We start from the raw sequence: 18402 nt of genomic DNA on the forward strand, positions 1-18402 counted from the left end.
GCTAAAGAGTGCAATGTGTTAGGGCACAGGACTTGACCTGCAAAAGACACAGGGATGAAGGATTGCAAGCTCTGCATTGATTTCTAAAGTCATTACAAAAAAGGAGGGAAAATACAGTCCTTTTTTTCTTTGGTTTTTTTATTCAGTTTATTTACTGTTTTCCGATTATATGTTATGAAAGCAACAAAACTGGAAAAATAAGTTTGCCACAGGTTATGTGCCTTTCATTCCATGCTTCTTACAACTAATAACCGTAGTGCTATACTTATGATATGTGACCTCCAGTCCTAATCAGATATCTCTATACTTAAATTAAATTAGTAGTGGAAAACCACAACTGATATGCATGAGAATAAAAAAATGATATATTCTTTCATCCTTGCTGAGCTTAAACCATATGTACTAAACTTGGAATAGACCTAAGGGTCAGTGCAGAGAGCAGAGACTTAACAGAGGACAAGGCACTGAAAAAAGGGCAGACTGCAGTATTGTGGGTTTTTCTTTTTATTAGTAGCACAATACCATGTGCCTCTAAAGCATTAAATCACTAGTTTTTCTAGCACTTGTATCTGTTATCATTCTCTGACAAAAGTGGAAGCTAAACATCAATATCCAGTCCACTTGTGGAAAAAAGGGAATTTACAGTCAATATATATTTCTATATTTGAAAGATCATTTAATACAACACCCTGATTTATTCTGAATAATGACAGCTGAACAACTTCTTTGTTCATGGTCATATTTTAGACGAGGTCAAATGAATTTCCAAAACAGGTTAAACTAAATAGGAACAAATCACTTCTTTTCCTGCATAAGACTGGTCACACAATGAGAATGGGAATAGCTTATTCAGTAATAACTAATTCTAGAACCACTTGAGATATATATATATAGAATGAACCTTGATCTGGTAGCTTTTTTTTCCTACAATCTGTTCCTGCAAGAGACACCAATCTTGGCAACTTTCAGTCTCTGAGAAGAACTATTGTCATTCCCGTAAGTACTTTTAAATTATTCCCAGTTAACCATAAACTGAACTATAAATACACAATTAAGGACTAACAACACCATTTATCAGACATGACATACAAGCCTTCCATGCTGTTGTGAGAAGTACTCAACATTAATGTCTATTTGGAACAAAAAAATCTCTACATATTTTAAGCAGAAATATTTGTGATAGAAGACTAATGATTCTCATTAAGAATCATTAATTCTTAAGCACTGGGTGACACCAGTGGTAGAACTGAGAAAATTTTGAATGATTTTAGATAAAATAAGATTAAAAGTGCTAGTATTCTTTCTTGGGGCAAAAAAGAACACTCTCTGAAACACAGCCAAAATCCAAGTGAGCAGCATCTTGTCATCTGAAGATAACTGCTGTCAGACTTTTACAGTTTTGTTACTTGATCCATTAAAAAAAAAAAAAAAATGCAAAGTTCTGCTGCTACCATTTTCATAATGTTAAAAAATAAAAATTAACAGTTTTAATTACATTCTACTGCTTTGAGAAGTTACTAGATAAGCAACCAGATCTGGTTAGAGGAAAATTGCTTGGGGAATAAGTTAGGTACTAAATGCATTGCTGTTACTCCTTTCTCTAGTAGACCTGCATGACCTTCTGCACAATCTCTCTGACTGGAATGTACACTAACTTTAGGGAATGGGATGAAGCTTCAAAAATGAGATATCCACATCTAAGATGTGCACTTAGAAAATCTGTGTCAGTGACTGCTGATGAACTTAAAATTAGGCTACCATTTTAAGACTGACAATCCATGCAGAATTCCTAAGATGTTGAAATAAAATCTATAGATAGATGCTGTCCATGGCCAGTTTTCTTCCCTTCCTAATGTGTTTCTGGCTGCAGAAACCATTGTGTTGGAAAAGAACATTTCAGGATGCTGGTCTTGCAAGGACTGGGGATGATAAAAACACTGCTGCTATTTCTTGAAAGAATCCCTTGGTAACAAACAGCTCTGCCTACAGAATAAGGATCTGCAGTTTTCCCTCTGTCTACCCTCTTGTTAACTTGGTCAGATACAAGCATGCATTTTCATATTGCTGCAGTCATGAAAGAAGAGCTTGTTCAGAGGTCATTCTGTGAGATGAATTTCACAGTGCATTTCCTCAAGGAGAAAATTAAAAGCACTCTTAGCACATTGTCAGTATTGCTTGAAAAACACAGAATGGATTTTAAATAGTAATTACCACTGAGCCAGGGTTTCTGTTTGGCTGTGAAAACTTTTAGGAACAACTGCTGTCTGAAACATAATTTTTGTACAAGTTTGTAAAGTTATTTGTAGCAATAATAACCATAAATTTAGAAGGAGCAGAGGAGGTTATACTTCATGCTAGTTCTGGTCTTTTCCAGATAGCATAATCTGTAGGAAATAGACATCAGAAGTCCTGTAAAATATGTAATGGAGTCACACATTAGTCTGCTCAGTGTACCTGGTCAAGGATGCTATTATGCCTAAAGAATGTGAAGCAGCTATCCATGAATGCCTCCAAATGCAGGAAATGCAATACTGGCCACATTAAAGGTAATGGAGTTTTTGCCTCTGCCTTCAGCAGGGCAGAGACAAATTCTCTCTTTAGTTCTCTCCTTAGTTTTTAATGAGAACTGCAGTACCTGTATCTGAATATTTTTTCTTTCTCACTGTTTCCTATATGGACCTCCTACAAGTCAACCTTTCTGTGAGGCACGTACTGTATGAACCACAGGAATTTATTTTAAAAAATCATATTTTAAAAAATAAAGAAGCAATATTATTTTTTTCTATGATGCATAACTGAGCTTTCTAGGTTTTCACTAACTACTATTCTACTGTAGTTCCAGATAGCATTGTTTCCTCTTAATATTTATGACTAAAATACCTGTATCAGGTTAAGCCTGTAATAGGAAATTATATTAAGTAAAAATAATTATGAAAATTCATATTCTAAACATGATGTCTACCTGCCATAATATTACCTGCATCATTCTGGTATGGACTTACTGTTTTAATCCTTCATAAAATCAGATTTCTTAGCCACTGCTAAGAAAACTAAAGTGAAGAACCAGTGCAAGTAAACTGTCTAGTGATGGATTTTCCTCCTAAACAGAATCCTGCTTTGCTATAAGCAAAATTAAACAATGGCTTGTGGAAGGATTCCCTTCCCATTCAACACTGGGTACTAAACTGAAGTTTTTCTCTTAGGACTGCAGTTTCACAGATACAGTCCTAACACCTCTTTAAAACTTGGCATTTATATGAAGTTTAGCTTGTTCAAAAATTCTGTTTAAAATCAATCAGAAATATTTTGTCTTAGAATTTCCACATTTCATTTTGCAATGTAAGAGCTTCACTCAAATATTAATGATCTGTCATACTGGCATAATTTCTACACAAATAATTTTAAAACAGTGAGGAAGCATTGATCTATCAATTTTTCTTCCTATGAAAAACAGATACTGGGATATTTCTGATTCTGGATTACATGAATATGTCTGAACACTGGTAAAATTACAGCTTGGCTTCTATCAATATCCATTTTATTGACACAGATAATATAGTAAATTTTTTTGGAAGTGATTATAAAAACAGTAGTATTTCTTAGCTTTTCTTAGTTATTTGAACAATAAAATACTTTTCTGTGTATACTGCAGTTTAAAGAACCTGCTGTTATTGTCGATGCAGCATGAAGTTCAGAAGGGAAGAGATTATATGAATGACAAAAATAAAACCTTCCCTAGTGTTCCTTTCAAAAATCACATCAGTTCATAGTTTAGATTTCACAGAGTGATTGCTCTCCATTTTCTGTTGATATAGCTAGAATACTTATGGGAAAGCAAGACATTGGCCTGTTTTTTGCAAGGTATTTTTTAACAAATGAAACAATGACACATTTGTCTCAAGAATCTCACAATCTTAAGCCTTGACAGCAGGCAATACAATTTTGGTTTTAGTGGTCAAAAAACTGTACATAACCAGTAGTTCACCACATTATTTGAAAGCTATCTCCACAACAAGTGCAAAAAATGCCAATGCATCATCTTTTAGACTTCTCCAAGTACATCTCACATTTGGACGATCTAGAATTCAATTAGAAGAAATTAAAATTTTGAGAGAGGAAGGTTAATAAAACTAGTCAAAGTTGTGTTTTCAGACGTCTAGAGACTTCTAGTAGATTTTCATGCAGGCCACAGCAAATACTCTGTCATTAGGACCACAGCACACATATATGTGCCTAATTCAACACCAAGGAAGAGCAAGTCAAAAGGAAAATACCATAAGAAACCAATGTACCCAGAAAGTATGCAACCATCAAGCAGTTTGGACTCTCTCAATTTTGATCAAGAAGGCTTTCAAATTTTGGCACTTTTGATCTATTGTTTTGTGATCATGTACAGCTCTCAGACATGAATAGACATGGCTGCCAGCTTGAAGTCAGTCAGCACAGCAGAACCCAGTGCAAGATTCCCATGAGCCAAATCCAACATGTATTTTATGATAAAATTACAAGAAATTCAAAACTCATTTTTACACGAGGATGGCAAATTATAAGGATATTTCTTTATAAAAACTTATTTCTCTTTTCGACAGCTTAAAATAATCATTATAGTATCAAAGAGAGCAGAGAAAATTAAAATTCTGTCTTCACTTTCCAGTTTTCAGGTATTGAATATTTTAGGAATACCCCAATATTTTAAGTTGTCAGCAAATTTCCTTCAGGTGCATATAAATCTTCATTTCAGAGCTAGAGAAAGGAAGCAGCAGGAATTGCTGGCAAATGATCTGAATAAAGTTTTTGTCTTCTAAACAGATGGAGATGATGTACTATGAATCAAAGTATCTTTGAGAAAGCAAAACAGTGGAAGATTCCCAGGGCTAAAACTGTTCTTTGGAAAAACAAGAAAAATACCACTTGTCCTTCCAGGACATAACTAATAAGGACAAAGAACAAAAAACAGCCTTAATCATGCCTACTGCATTAAAGTGCATTTGGGGAGCTGCTTTGACTTCACACAATGACAAAAATATAATCAATGGGTAATTCTTGAGTGTAAGCATTTAAAGGAGCACATAACTCACAGCACACCGTATCTGAGCTTTTCTTCCGGCTCTCCTCTCAGGGGACTGTTAGTTGAAAGACTCACAACAATATATTGTACTAATTGTGCTATTACAAATTGCCATATCTTCAACATTGACACTCTATCAGTTCTGTGCAATGTATAAAAATGAAGCTTAATATCCCAGTACTTAAACCAAGAATCCCCAGCCTTGTCATTATTGTGGGCACAATAGCAAGCCTTTTTGGAATTGGTCATCCAAGCCATGAGGAGGCTTGGAATTAATTACATCACCTTGGACAATAATTTGCTCCTTGTGGTGGCAGTTATCTCTTTCCACAGTTGGTTCTCTTTTTTGTTGCTGTGTGATGTCCCATTAATCACAGCTACTTTTAATCTGTGTCATGTGATTCATCATCCTTTATCCCCGCAGCTGTTTCCATCCTGGACTCTGATAAACTGCTAATTTAAGTGGGTGATGTCCAACCTTGAATACCGCAATGGCTTGTAGCACACCACAGAGAATCAGCTACTGCATTCACACAGCCCAAGATTTTTAGTAAGGGTAATTATTCTACAGACCCTGCTCATTTGTTGGGGAGGAGATCATCTGAAATGAGTGGATAGAATTTTTAATGTGGGCTTGACATGACTGGGCATAAAAATATGCAGAGTTTTTTCTAATGTGAGAGTATGCTGCCTCTTTTCTTCTCTCTTTTCCTTTCCTATCTTCAAGTTTCTTCCTAACATGACATGAAGTTGACTATATTTAGTGGTCTGTGGAGAGGTGAGAGAAGGAGAGAAAGGTTTTCCTATTTCAACACATTTTCCCACTGTCTTCACTCACTTTTTCTATGATAAGTGTAATACAGCAGGGGAGAGAAACATTTGCATAAAAATAAAATGAGACCTAAAGCAGATATAGTATCTAACACCATAGCTTGGAGAATAAAGGTATTTCAAATAATAATATCCCTTGATTTCTGTTTTAAATGGGAGGAGTTTTCCATGATTTTTCAATTTATACTTGTGTTAAAAGTCAAGTAACAATAGAGTGTTCATTCAGTGGGAACAGATATCTCATTAGTGTGGTGTGTATGAGAGGAGTATATCAAAATCCCAGAAAAAAGTACTGTTAGGCTGGTTTTTTAACCTCGAGAAAGAGCCTGAGGGCAGGTGTAAGACACTGACTCATTCTTACCACATGAAAATTGTAGCTCATAATAGTTTTGCAATAGGACTGGCTGCACCAGCCTGAACAATGCAATAGATTTCTGTGCAGGAAAAAAAAGCTTTTCTTCACAATTACTTCAGTCTTCTGCCTGAAGCAGACAGAGGAGCAGGTGGGAGGCAGCAGCAGAAAATGTGACACCATTGCTCTGCTGACGATATGGCATTCCTGGAAAGGTATGATTGCCAAAGTTTCTGTTGATGCAGTGTTACAAATGGCTCCCAGGTAAATCCTCCTCTGAGTTATGCAAAGAGCATGGCAGAGGGGGGAAGAGGAGCTGGCAGAAATGTAGAAATACCTGGTTGTATGAAGTACCAGAGCTTGGTGGAGCACATGGCACCTCTCATGGTGGCAACCCTTTCTGGCTACACCCAATTTCAGACTGGAAGAGATTCAGCTAGGAGTAAACTGCCTGACTATGGGGCAGCCCCATAGTCTGTGAAGCTCAAATAAATGACACTGCAGAGCATATTTACACTCTCCAAGTCTAGAACAGTTCATGCCCCTGTCACCACCTTTTTCTCTACTGCTTCCACCCTACCTTACTAATTTTGCTTCTGCTGGAGAAAGATCTCCGTTTTCACCAAAGATGGGCATTTAAGAAATGAAAACTTGTTTGCTAGTGGAAACACTAATAACTTTTGAAGAGCAAACAGATGAAGGACACATATTCTATACAGAAATCTTATTAAAACTTTGGTCTTGTCTAAATGAAGTTTGAAGTGTGAGGACAGTGTGTGTTAATTATGTTTTGATGAGTCTGCTTGATGAGAGATTTCTGGTCCAACTTGGACATCTCAACAGATGCATCAGGCAGAATATCTCTTATTTAGATTTCTAAAGAGTATAAATCAGCATGATTGCTGATAGAAGTTAACTCAAGCTATTTAAAGTTCAGTCAAGGTAAGACTTAGAACCAGATCTTAATGCTGCTTAAAATAAAATTTTGAAAATGTTTGATTTGTTTGATTTTTACTGGTTCTCAGATGACACCTTAAATCTCAGCTAAACCAGCATATTTCTAATGATCATCAGAAGATGTACACTCTTGCAGAGGGCAAAATTTCCCCTATTTGATGATTCACCTAGGGAGCAAGTTAGAAAACCTGTTCGAGTGCGTTCTTTTCCCTGTTTGGTGACTACACCACTCATAAAACTTTCATGTTGAAACAGCCATACTTTGCAATGAAGTCTCTTTTTAAGGGCTTCATTACTCATGCTTCAAGGGGCTTTCACAGGATTAGCCAGCTCTAACTTTCTGAAGAAAAATTAAATTAAAGAATGGGATATCACTTAAAAAGAAAGCCAGTTCTTTGCCATTTTATTGCCTGTAATGAAAAATACTGACTCAAAAATATGATATTTGTAGATAGCCCACAGTCTCTGCACATAATCTGCTATGATTTGTCAAAAGCTGTGTCATAACTTCATGAAAGTTTTTTTTAGCTCTCTGTGAAGAGGGCATGTTGTTCCACCTACTTGATCAAACCCTGAGGGCAGAGGAACAACACACTTTTCTGGGCTTGAAATTTCCCCTTTCAGTTCTCTGATCCAGTCTCAGACTGACAGATCCACAAGAGCTGTGAGTGAGACAGTTTCTGTTCCCTGCTGAACTCTTGCCTGAGTCACTTCTCCTCATAAGATGTCTTAGAGCAAGGACATTTTCTCTGCTATCTCACCATATGATATAACAGAGAATATTTCACATGCGATGCTTTGCAGAACTGATCTCATGCAATGGCACTTCAGAGCACCATCATCCACATCAACATTTTCCTCTGATACTTGAGAACTTCTCCAGAGACACCTGGGAGATGCAGGGAAGACTGTGACAAAGGCACTTCAGCCTTCGACATAATCTCTTCCAAATGGAACAACAGCACTATCTTTGCTCTACCACTCCACTTACTTTCAGAAGCTGTAGTCCTTCTGTATTTTTTTAAGGGTCTGTAGCTTCCAGATTTTGTTGGAAATGCTTACTGGAAAAAAATTCAAGTTCCTTGTCGTTTGCATGAGCACTTTGAAATTGTGTGCAAATGCATCCTGTGTTTAAGATGCCCATCTTGGGGTTGCCTCAAATCCCACTTGAATTCTTATGGGAACAATTTGGAAAGCCTCCTTCATTTTATGACAGTGTGCCACAGTTGACAGTATTACTAAACAGATCTCTGAGACAGATATTATCAAAGGTTCCTCCTGTAATCACCTCACTCATATACATTCACTTTTAAAAGGCTTGTGCTGGCTCAGAAATTTTTATTCTAATTTCTCTTTCTTTTTACTAGAGCTAATAAAAAGTTCCACAATTTTATGAGAACTTTTTCAGTTTAGTACTTGTTTGCACAAAGAGCCGAGACCATATGTAGGATACAAACATGACATCAATTATTTATCAGAAAATTCCATTATACTATTTTCTTATTCTGGTTGCACTTATGAAGCAAGGAATGAAAACATATAGAAGGAAGAATTTTGGTTGGTATGATATAGTAGGTAAAGTCTTATTTTATGTCATATCTTCTGCTAGTTAAATAAGATGCCTGACACTAATTTAAAGTGTAGAGGATTAACCACAGATGCTGAGAATCCTTCTAGGACAGACACCCTGCACCTGCAAGTCCTTGTACAATTGATCAAAAGAAACAGGTGCGTTTCAGGGCACCCTCCTGCACTGTGAAAACCTGGCAATGCTCCACTTTTAACATGAAATTTTTAAATGACTTCTCACTTTTAAAAGCTGTATCACTGGCACATTATAAATGCATGTTGAAAGTCAAGGACAAATGTAATATAAATTGACAACATTCTTCACTGTGATTGATGCTTATTATTTAGCATAATTTGTTTATTGTTTGGTGTGTGTTTGTTTTTTGGCTGTCTATTCAAGCCAACCCTTGAGACATCGACAGTAGCAGTCTAATCTCTCCAAGGACATATTTTATGCTATTAAAATCTCACAGAGAATAGCACTATGGAACCAACTAAATTAGACGAGCTCTGGAGTTCCCAGGAGTGATGAGGGCTATACACAAACCTAGGTAATCAGGAATTGCCCAATTAACATATATTTCCTTTAAAAATAGTGTATATATTAAAAAATAATATCTACTGCCAACAAAACCACACTGAAATTTTAGGTAATATTTTAATATTTCTGAAAAGACATCAAAGGGAAATGCCGGCTTGTACAACAAATCAATTTATGCATTTAGGTTCTGATTCCTAGCACTGTTATTTACAATCCAGACTAACAGGAGAGCACATTTTTAATTGAAAGGAATGTCACAGACCTGCTCTGTTGCTATTAAAGTGAGGGGGACAACCCCTTTTGTTCAATCACAAGCCTTCAGTGTTCTGCATATTGAGACCTAGCGTGCTTAGCATTTTGCAGGAGTCAGTCCTTCATTATTGTTTGTCTTTTCTGTTCAAATACTGCCACAAAGGAAAGCCAATACATGATTATAAGGTCAATATAAATTTTTTTTAAAGCCTATAGTTTAGATTACTACACACAGCAGTCCTACTATTTTGAAGCAGCAACAATTTGGTTAGATAAGATCCACTTTTAGTATTGGCCACTTCATTTTGTGGCTAAGCTATTTTCTACTTCACAGCTGTCTCTCAGTCAATCAGAAAACAGTTTGTATTTCCATCCTCCAAAAATCTTAATTTTTAATATTAACAGACACATCAATGTATACTTTATAATTTTCATATGTTGTTCATCTATTAATCCCACGATGCAGACATGGGGAGGTAGTTGGATACTGACTTTAGAATTAAATTATTGCCAATTTTGTTTCATTTTCTACTTAGAACAGAGGAAATATATTGTGCCAAATTAGCTGAAAGTTGGCTTCATCATAAGAACTCACTATGTGCAGCTACTGTAAATGAATATATGAACTTAGATGTAGATGGCATTATACTGTGGCTCCTTTGTCTTGAGATAATCATATACACAACCCAGCTTGTTACTTATTTTTCTTTACATCCAATGATAATAGGTATGGCTGAATTATGCATATTTTACATACTGTCTGCATTATTTGTTACAATACAAAAACTGATGAATTCACTTCTGTTCCAGGTAATGTCTAATTGCTATTATGTTATAAATTCCATCAATCAAAGAAGAGCCTTGTGACATTGGCAGGTATTTTTTGTAAGAAATGATAGGGAGTGATGAAAAAGAAATTGACAAATTAAGCTTCTTCTGCTGCTCTCCTTCTTTTGGACCTAAATATGTATTAGCTGACTCCACAATGGATGCATATGTTGTTATGTGAATATAGAAACTAATCCTCAAAGGTGGTGAATACCTTAAGAGTTAGGACATGGGAAATTAATTATTCACATCTTGAAAGGAACAAAAGATGCTTTCTCAAGTACAGTAAAAAGTGTTAAACAATGAAGATGTCTGCAAAATTCTAAACAGAGGCAGAGCTAATGGTGGGTATTGTAAGTCTCAAGTCCTGCCCAAAATGTTTGCAGGACAGAGCTCTATCCAAGTGCCTTCACTTTACAGCAGTGCTGCTTGATCTTTGTCAGTAAGTAGTGTCAAGTGTGAGGTGTGCCTTGTAACTACGAATAGAGCACCTGGGGAAAACAGTGCTGTGGTTATTTGTTATTTCAGGATGATGGCAAATGTTGTACAGTTGCATTTAAACTAAAGGGCAGCTGAGGTCCATGAAGTCTCCCAGTGGTCCTGATCCTGTAAGAGTCCAGATAAGAAACACAGAGGGAATAGTCCATATATTGTTTCTGGCCTGCATAAATTTCTTCTCAGGTAGCTAAGGAGAATATTTATATGTATCCAGGTTTATCAGGCAGATAGGCTGGGATTCCACTACTAGGAGCTAGTGACACAAAGCTATTAATAATGTTGCAGGTGCTGAGCTAATTTTAAGCATGCTTCAGAAATGTCAGCATAAGAGGAAAAATATAGTTCAGGTGGCTCTTTTTGCCCTATATGGGACAGAGAGGGGGGAAAAAAGGAAAGAAGGAGAAATTTGGCTGAGGGCTCTCCTGAAATGAACAGAATGAAAGTTTGGATCAAAGACTCTTAGTCCTTTCCTGACAACAGTTGAAACACTTGTTTTATAAAAGGTGCCTGTGCAGGTGCTGTTCCCCCTTGCAGCAAATTCCCTCAGGATGTGCATCCCAGTGTGCCAGGCACTGAGAGAGCTATTTTTGGATCCATATCTCAAAAGTTCTTCTCTTTCTGGTCACTCTGCCTTTAGAGAACACCTATTTTTCACTGCTATTTTCTCATCCTGGCATGGCTGGACTTTGTGAAAAGAAACAGATTCTGTAGGCAAGGTTATATTAGAAAGAAAAAAGAAGCCCTTTCTATTGCCCAGGCAACTGTCATCTGCATTGCAAGGGTTTTACATTTCATGCTTTTACACTCACACTAACAGTACAATCTTCAAAGGCGTTTCATAACAATTATTTTCAGCCATTATATCCAGTGGAACTTACAAAGGGCATAATTACTCATAAGTCTGTCCTTTTGTTTTCAGAGGTGCCTTACATACTTCAGTACTCAAGAAATAATAATATATGAGTAATACAGTGTGAAAGTCAAACCTTACACCTGGTCATCCATTACTGATTTTTATGTACTTATGCTCATAAGAATGTCTGATTTAAGACATTTTTTAGCACTGGAATATTTTTATATCTTTTATTCAATTTGAGAAGAAAAAACCCACCCCCATAAAATTTCTTTTAGCAGTAAATTGCTTATCTTCTCCTGCACAATCACAGAATGACATGGTGATGTTAAAAAAGAGACCCATATGTTACAATATTACTACAGCTGTATTATAAAATAATAATAATATTCACATACAAATCCAGAGATTACTATTATCTCAGCAGTTGAAGCAAGATATTGAAGGGTGATTCAGGACTGTATGAAGCAGCCTGTAGTCTCAGCCCAAGCATTTTGGTGCTCAGTAGGACCTGTCACTAAAGACTAGAAAACACCTTTAAGGACCATCCTGGAATTACCCCTGCAGCAGGCTGTGCCAACTGCAATACTTTCCCAAGTATTTAATTTCCATCTGGACAAATTATGCTGTTACCCTTTAAGTCCCTGCACTCATGTCAGCTCTTCTGTAGAGACATGTGACACCAGAAACACCCAAAATATCCAAAAGGTCTTTCTTAGGTAAACTATGTAGAAATATATATTTTGGAAAGTCCTAATAATATCTTTGATAGAGCATTACAATACAGCCCGTTGTGTTGATAGTCCATGTACTAACCAGTCCCCAAGTAATTGTTGACACCACAGAGTTCCAGAAGCTCTGAAGGGAAATTACCAGAACATAGTTGTTTCTGCTGGAATCAGACTTAGAATATAGAATATGTTCATTGTCACTTTTCAGCTCATTAGTCTTTCTGCATGAGAGAAAATACTGATATCCAGCCAGGATGAACTCATGAATCATTTAATTTGTTTCAAGTCTGTTCAAATAAAATCAGGAGAAATACTGGATGGAGACTCTCAAATATTTATTTTTAAATTACTATCTTGGACATAAATATAATGATGATTCTTCTTTAATTTAGTGGTAATTATAGTCTGCCTTAATAAAATGGCCTTAAGAAATTGAGGTAGAAACTAAGAGACAATACTTCCAATTTGCAGATCAGTTTCTCCAGAAATGTAGAAAAGAGGGAAAAGTGGCAAAAATCATACCTGAATAAAAGCAAAGGCATTTTACACTAGCAGGCAGTAATTACTCACACTGGAATTTTGGAATACCACCACCCTCTACTATGGGTGAAACATATTCCTTCAGACATTTGGGATCCCATGCATGAGTAGGATGCTGGTGTCAGTTTAACAACACAGAAAAACTTCAATAGTACAGTGACAGCACTGTCACTGTTGGGCTTGTGATAGAGGAAGCAGTGATGCCAATGGAATTGTTGGTACTACTTTTTGTACTGCAGATTTGTTGCTCTGAAACATTATCAGCTCATTTTACACATCCTCTATGTAATTTATCTCACTATAATGCCCCAAGGATTAGTCCTGGGCACTAGGAGGGAAAACTCAACTGAACAATGCTCTCTGTTCAGGTGATTACAGCCAGGAGCAGGTGTACAATCTTCAAAGACATGCTCCTGGCTATGACAAAGATTATTCACTCTGACTTGTGGCTGAAAAATTCTCAATAAAGAACCAAACTGGCAAGTAAAGATGATGTAAAAGTCAGAGGCTGAAAAACCTGTTCAGTCTTTAAGTGGGGAATCACTGTTAAAATCTGGAGTGAAATGGTGTAGAAACTTGCTTTTACAGGTGATGGGACACAGTTCAAGAAATTTTAGGATTTGAGGTATCTAAATCATATCAGTTCTACTGAGTACAGGAGTAAAATAGCTGTGGAAATGAAAGCGTTGCCTCCCGGGCGGTAGGTGCATGTTCAGCAGCTGAGTTTTAAGGAAGAAAATATTGTCCAAAACTTGCAGTGATAAGTGGTTAAACCCTTGTGGTGGGTGCTAAACCCAGATTGCTTGTAGCAGATGATGTCCATTCAGTCAATTAAGGCTCAGCAGTGTCCTGCCTCAACTCTGCTGACCAGGCATCCCAACAAAGCCCCTCTAACTGATGTCTTTTGAAAAGCTAGTAAGTTCCTCTACTGCCTTTTATTTTGGTTTGGTTTTTTGGTTGTTGTTTCTTTTATTTTCTGCACAGCCTAGTCCCATTAATGTGCTCAAAGGAAATCTGCAGCTAAGGTGTCAAGGTCTGGAAGTAGGACAGACAGATAAGGATGGACCTAAGTGAATGGGTTGTGACAATGCTTTTAGGGAAGCTAAACACTGACAAATGTGTTCCCATGCAGGGGCCAAGGTGAGTCTTTTAGTACCTGAGAGGCTGAGAGCCAAATGTTTTCAGGAGTAGGTATTAATATAAAAGAGAATTTCAGAATTGTAACTTTTGGTCAAAAGCCTAGCATGTAACTTTTTTTTGATCAGAGCATTTAAACTGCTTTCCAAAGAATCTCTGGTTACTCTAACCTCACACTTGTTTCATTTAAATGATACAGAGTGGTGTCTGAAAAGGACAAAGATGACATCCAGGCGACACCAGTCATGTCAGGTGAGATGGAAAAATCTCTCCCTCACTTTGTATACATTACTGCAGAAACATTATCTGCAGAGAAGAACTGTCTGAAATCCTACAAAGGCAAATGCAGGTTCCTGCACCAAGGGAAGAATAACCCCAGGCACCAGCTAGACCAGCTAGAAAGCTACTGAAGCCACATCTGCAGGGCTGTGTCCAGCTCTGGGCTCCTCAGCACAGGAGAGACATGGAGCTCGTGGAGCAGGTCCAGCAGTGGGCAATGAAGATGGTGAAGGGACATGAGCATCTGTCTCATGAGAAAAGGCTGAGGGAGCTGGGCCTGTTCAGTCTTGAGCAGAGAAAACTGGGAGGGGACCTCATCCGTGTCTGTCAGCATCTGAAGGGAGGGTGCCAGGAGGATGGAGCCAGGCTCTGCTCAGTGCTGCCAAGCAATAGAACAAAAGGCAATGGGCAAAAACTGATTTACAGCTGGTATTTACAGCTGAACATGAGGAAAAACTTCTTTACTGTGCAGGTGCCTGCATGGAACAGGTGGCCCAGAGAGGTTGTGGAGTCTCCCTTGCTGCAGTTACTCAAGTTTCTGGATGCAATCCTGTGCCATGTGCTCTGGGATGGCCCTGCTTGAGTAGGGAGGTGGGACCAGGTGACCCACTGTGGCCCCTCCTAACCAACCCATTCTGTGATTCTGTAATTCTTTGAGTCTGTGATAGTGTGTGCTTATTTGCAGGTTTTGATTTTGCAGCATTACCACCAATCTGTCAAGTCTCAAGAAAAAAACAAAAGGAAAAGAAAAATGGGAATCAGTAATCCCCTTTTCTGTAAATAGTGCCAGGATTAGATTAGTTTGAAAGCTGAAGAAAACACTCCAATATTTAAAAACCAGATATGTTAAAATTGCATGTTAGGAAACATGACCAGATTCCACTTTGCAGATCCTGTATTAAAAAAGATTTTGTTTGGAGTCCGTAAAGAAATTCTCTTAGCGTCAGAAAGTATAAAATAGTCAGAATGTTATTCTGTTTTTTTCTCAGGAGACTTTTATTCCACTTTTATAGCAAGAAAATGCAGAGAAGTTAGACAGAAGTGACTGGAAAATGCAATGAATGAGATTTAATTTTATGGAGATTCAGGTGTCTAATTCCCTTCGTTTTCTTTGAAAACTATCTATTTAATAAATGCATTCAATAAGTTAAGACCTTTGCATTAATATATTTTTAGACTATGGATCATTAGATCATCTAGCCTGCCTATTTGTATTTTACCAGCTATAAAACTTCATCTAGTAACTCCTCCAGTAGGGCAAATAGTTTATACTTTGTGAATAAATCTTGCAGGAGGGAGAGGTGGAAGGAAATCCTTCCTGGAGCTGAAGACATCCACAGACAGAAGAACTACAACTTCACTTCATAGGTATTTCTACTTATTACTCATTCCCATGTCTTGATTTCTGAACTGAATTTGTGCATAATCTCCTTTTAGGCCTTTTATTACAACTTTTTTAACAACTTTGGAAATATTATGTGCTACCTACTTTTAAATATACCTGTTGTTGGTTGATTTCTTGAATGAAACTGTTGATATGCTAAAAAAAAATATTTATTCAAGGAGAGGTCAACCTACAGTTTTTTCACAATACTCAGAAAATCTCATACTCCTTCTTTACATATTTTGCACAAATGTGCTTATCCTCTCTGAAAAAGCAGCTTCTGAACATGTAAGAGAGTGATAATGCCTGTGCAAACATTTCTGGGATGGCTCTTTCTATTCACAGATGTAGCCAAAGCACTATATGAACACTCTTGCCAATGAAATGTTCTTAGATGAGTTTTAAAAATTTATGAAAAAAGAACAGAGAAGCACCGTGGACACTCTCAAAGTGGTATGTGGGATTTGTGTGTACATTTTCCACAAACTGTTTAACCAGTCTACTCTTTGCTTAGTTTTTCCTGACATCTGTACATTTGCTGTACATGACCATGACAAAGGGTGCAGACACACTGGCCAAAGAGCTAATTTGGACTTGAAATACTGCTACCACTACCATGCTCTGAAATCAGATGTAAATGGGGCAGTTCTGTCACTTGCTACCAGGATCATCCCCTTCTAATGAATAAAAAAGTTGCTCTGCCAAGCAGAGACTGCAGGGTACTCCCCATGTCTGCCTACTCAGGGCTAAAATGATTTCATTGACTCTTTCTCCCTCATAGCAGTATCTTGATACCTTCTTTTTTTTCTTGTACAGGGCATGTTACTAGAGCTACCACGCTAAAAAACAAGAAGCAGGCTAAGAAAATTGCAAAACCACATTGTGAGTATCTCAGAATTTCAAAATAGCATGATTCCCAGTTTTATGAGTAAAAAGATTTTCAGAAACAAAATTTAATCTTGTGAAACTATGTACTTCTGCAGAAATTCCGTGCCAAACTGCAAAGTAAGTGCAAGTTAGAGGATGTGCTGTGTGTATATTTTCCTCTATTAAGTTACATTTTTTACATCCTTTCTTCCATCCTCTAAAGAACTATCCAGTTTTGAAGTGCTATGGAAAATATTATGAACTATGAAGCAATCTCAGCCACAGGCTTCTCTAATTACTTTCTCCAGTGGTCTTTTTAAGTTTCTTCTTGCTCTTTCCCATCCTTATCTGCCACCTGGCACTCTTCTGTTAGTGCTGGAAAAGCAGGCCAAGCTTGCCAATAGCATTGTTTGAGTGACAGGCTGTGAAAATGGAAACACTTCACAAACACATCATTTTCCTCTGGAAAAATAGAATTAGACATCTCTTTATTTCTTGGGGTTCTGATGTAAACTCTGCTCCATGGAACACAAGGCCATGGGCAATAATTTAGTCCAGCAGATCTGCAGATCTAAAAGGGTTTATTCATTTATTATCTAAAAGGGTTTATTCAGAAAAAAAAATCAGAAGCAAAAGTTCCTTCCTTCCTTCCTTCCTTCCTTCCTTCCTTCCTTCCTTCCTTCCTTCCTTCCTTCCTTCCTTCCTTCCTTCCTTCCTTCCTTCCTTCCTTCCTTCCTTCCTTCCTTCCTTCCTTCCTTCCTTCCTTCCTTCCTTCCTTCCTTCCTTCCTTCCTTCCTTCCTTCCTTCCTTCCTTCCTTCCTTCCTTCCTTCCTTCCTTCCTTCCTTCCTTCCTTCCTTCCTTCCTTCCTTCCTTCCTTCCTTCCTTCCTTCCTTCCTTCCTTCCTTCCTTCCTTCCTTCCTTCCTTCCTTCCTTCCTTCCTTCCTTCCTTCCTTCCTTCCTTCCTTCCTTCCTTCCTTCCTTCCTTCTTTCCCTTGGCAATTGGCAACTTTAGATTTCTAACTTTTATGTTCCATGCATGGTTTTCTATTCACATATGATTTAAATACAGAACTCCTGAGAATAAAAAAATATTAATTATTTTATAACCTAAAGATTTGCCTTAAACTGCTAGACACATGCATTTGTTGATTATAGCTTGTTAACTCAGGTAACACATTTCTTGAACTATTCTTGAAACAAATCTCCATAGGAAAAAAAAAATCAAGAAATTGTTATTTCTTAAAATAACCATTTTACTTTGACCCAAATATATCAAATACAGTAAAACTTTTGCAGACACGATATTGACCAGATCCAGAATGAAGCTTCTTACCAAAAAAAAAAAAAAAATCAGTATGTCTGTGCCACATTTTTGCATCACATGGAAATAGGTTGAAAACTGTATCCAAAAGCCCTGCTTTGTTTGGTTCAGAGAAAGAGTTTGTGGCCAAATTTCCCACCTCAACATTTTATGCTTAAAACTAGAAAGTACCCACAGACTTTTCTCAAATAATTTTTTCCCCAAATTAGCCTAACATAATTTATGTACAAAATTAAAACAAGCTTTTAAATCTGTGCTTTTTCATATAAAGAATAACTTTTCTCTTTGCAGTTCCAGATAAAGACAAAGTGATAACACAGCCAATTAGATGGGCTTGTAAAGGTTAGCCCTATACTCCAGCAAGAACTGCCCACACCTCCTGTACATTGCAGT

This window comes from Fringilla coelebs (genome assembly GCF_963513975.1).
Source record: "Fringilla coelebs genome assembly, chromosome: 4".
Taxonomy (NCBI): domain Eukaryota; kingdom Metazoa; phylum Chordata; class Aves; order Passeriformes; family Fringillidae; genus Fringilla; species Fringilla coelebs.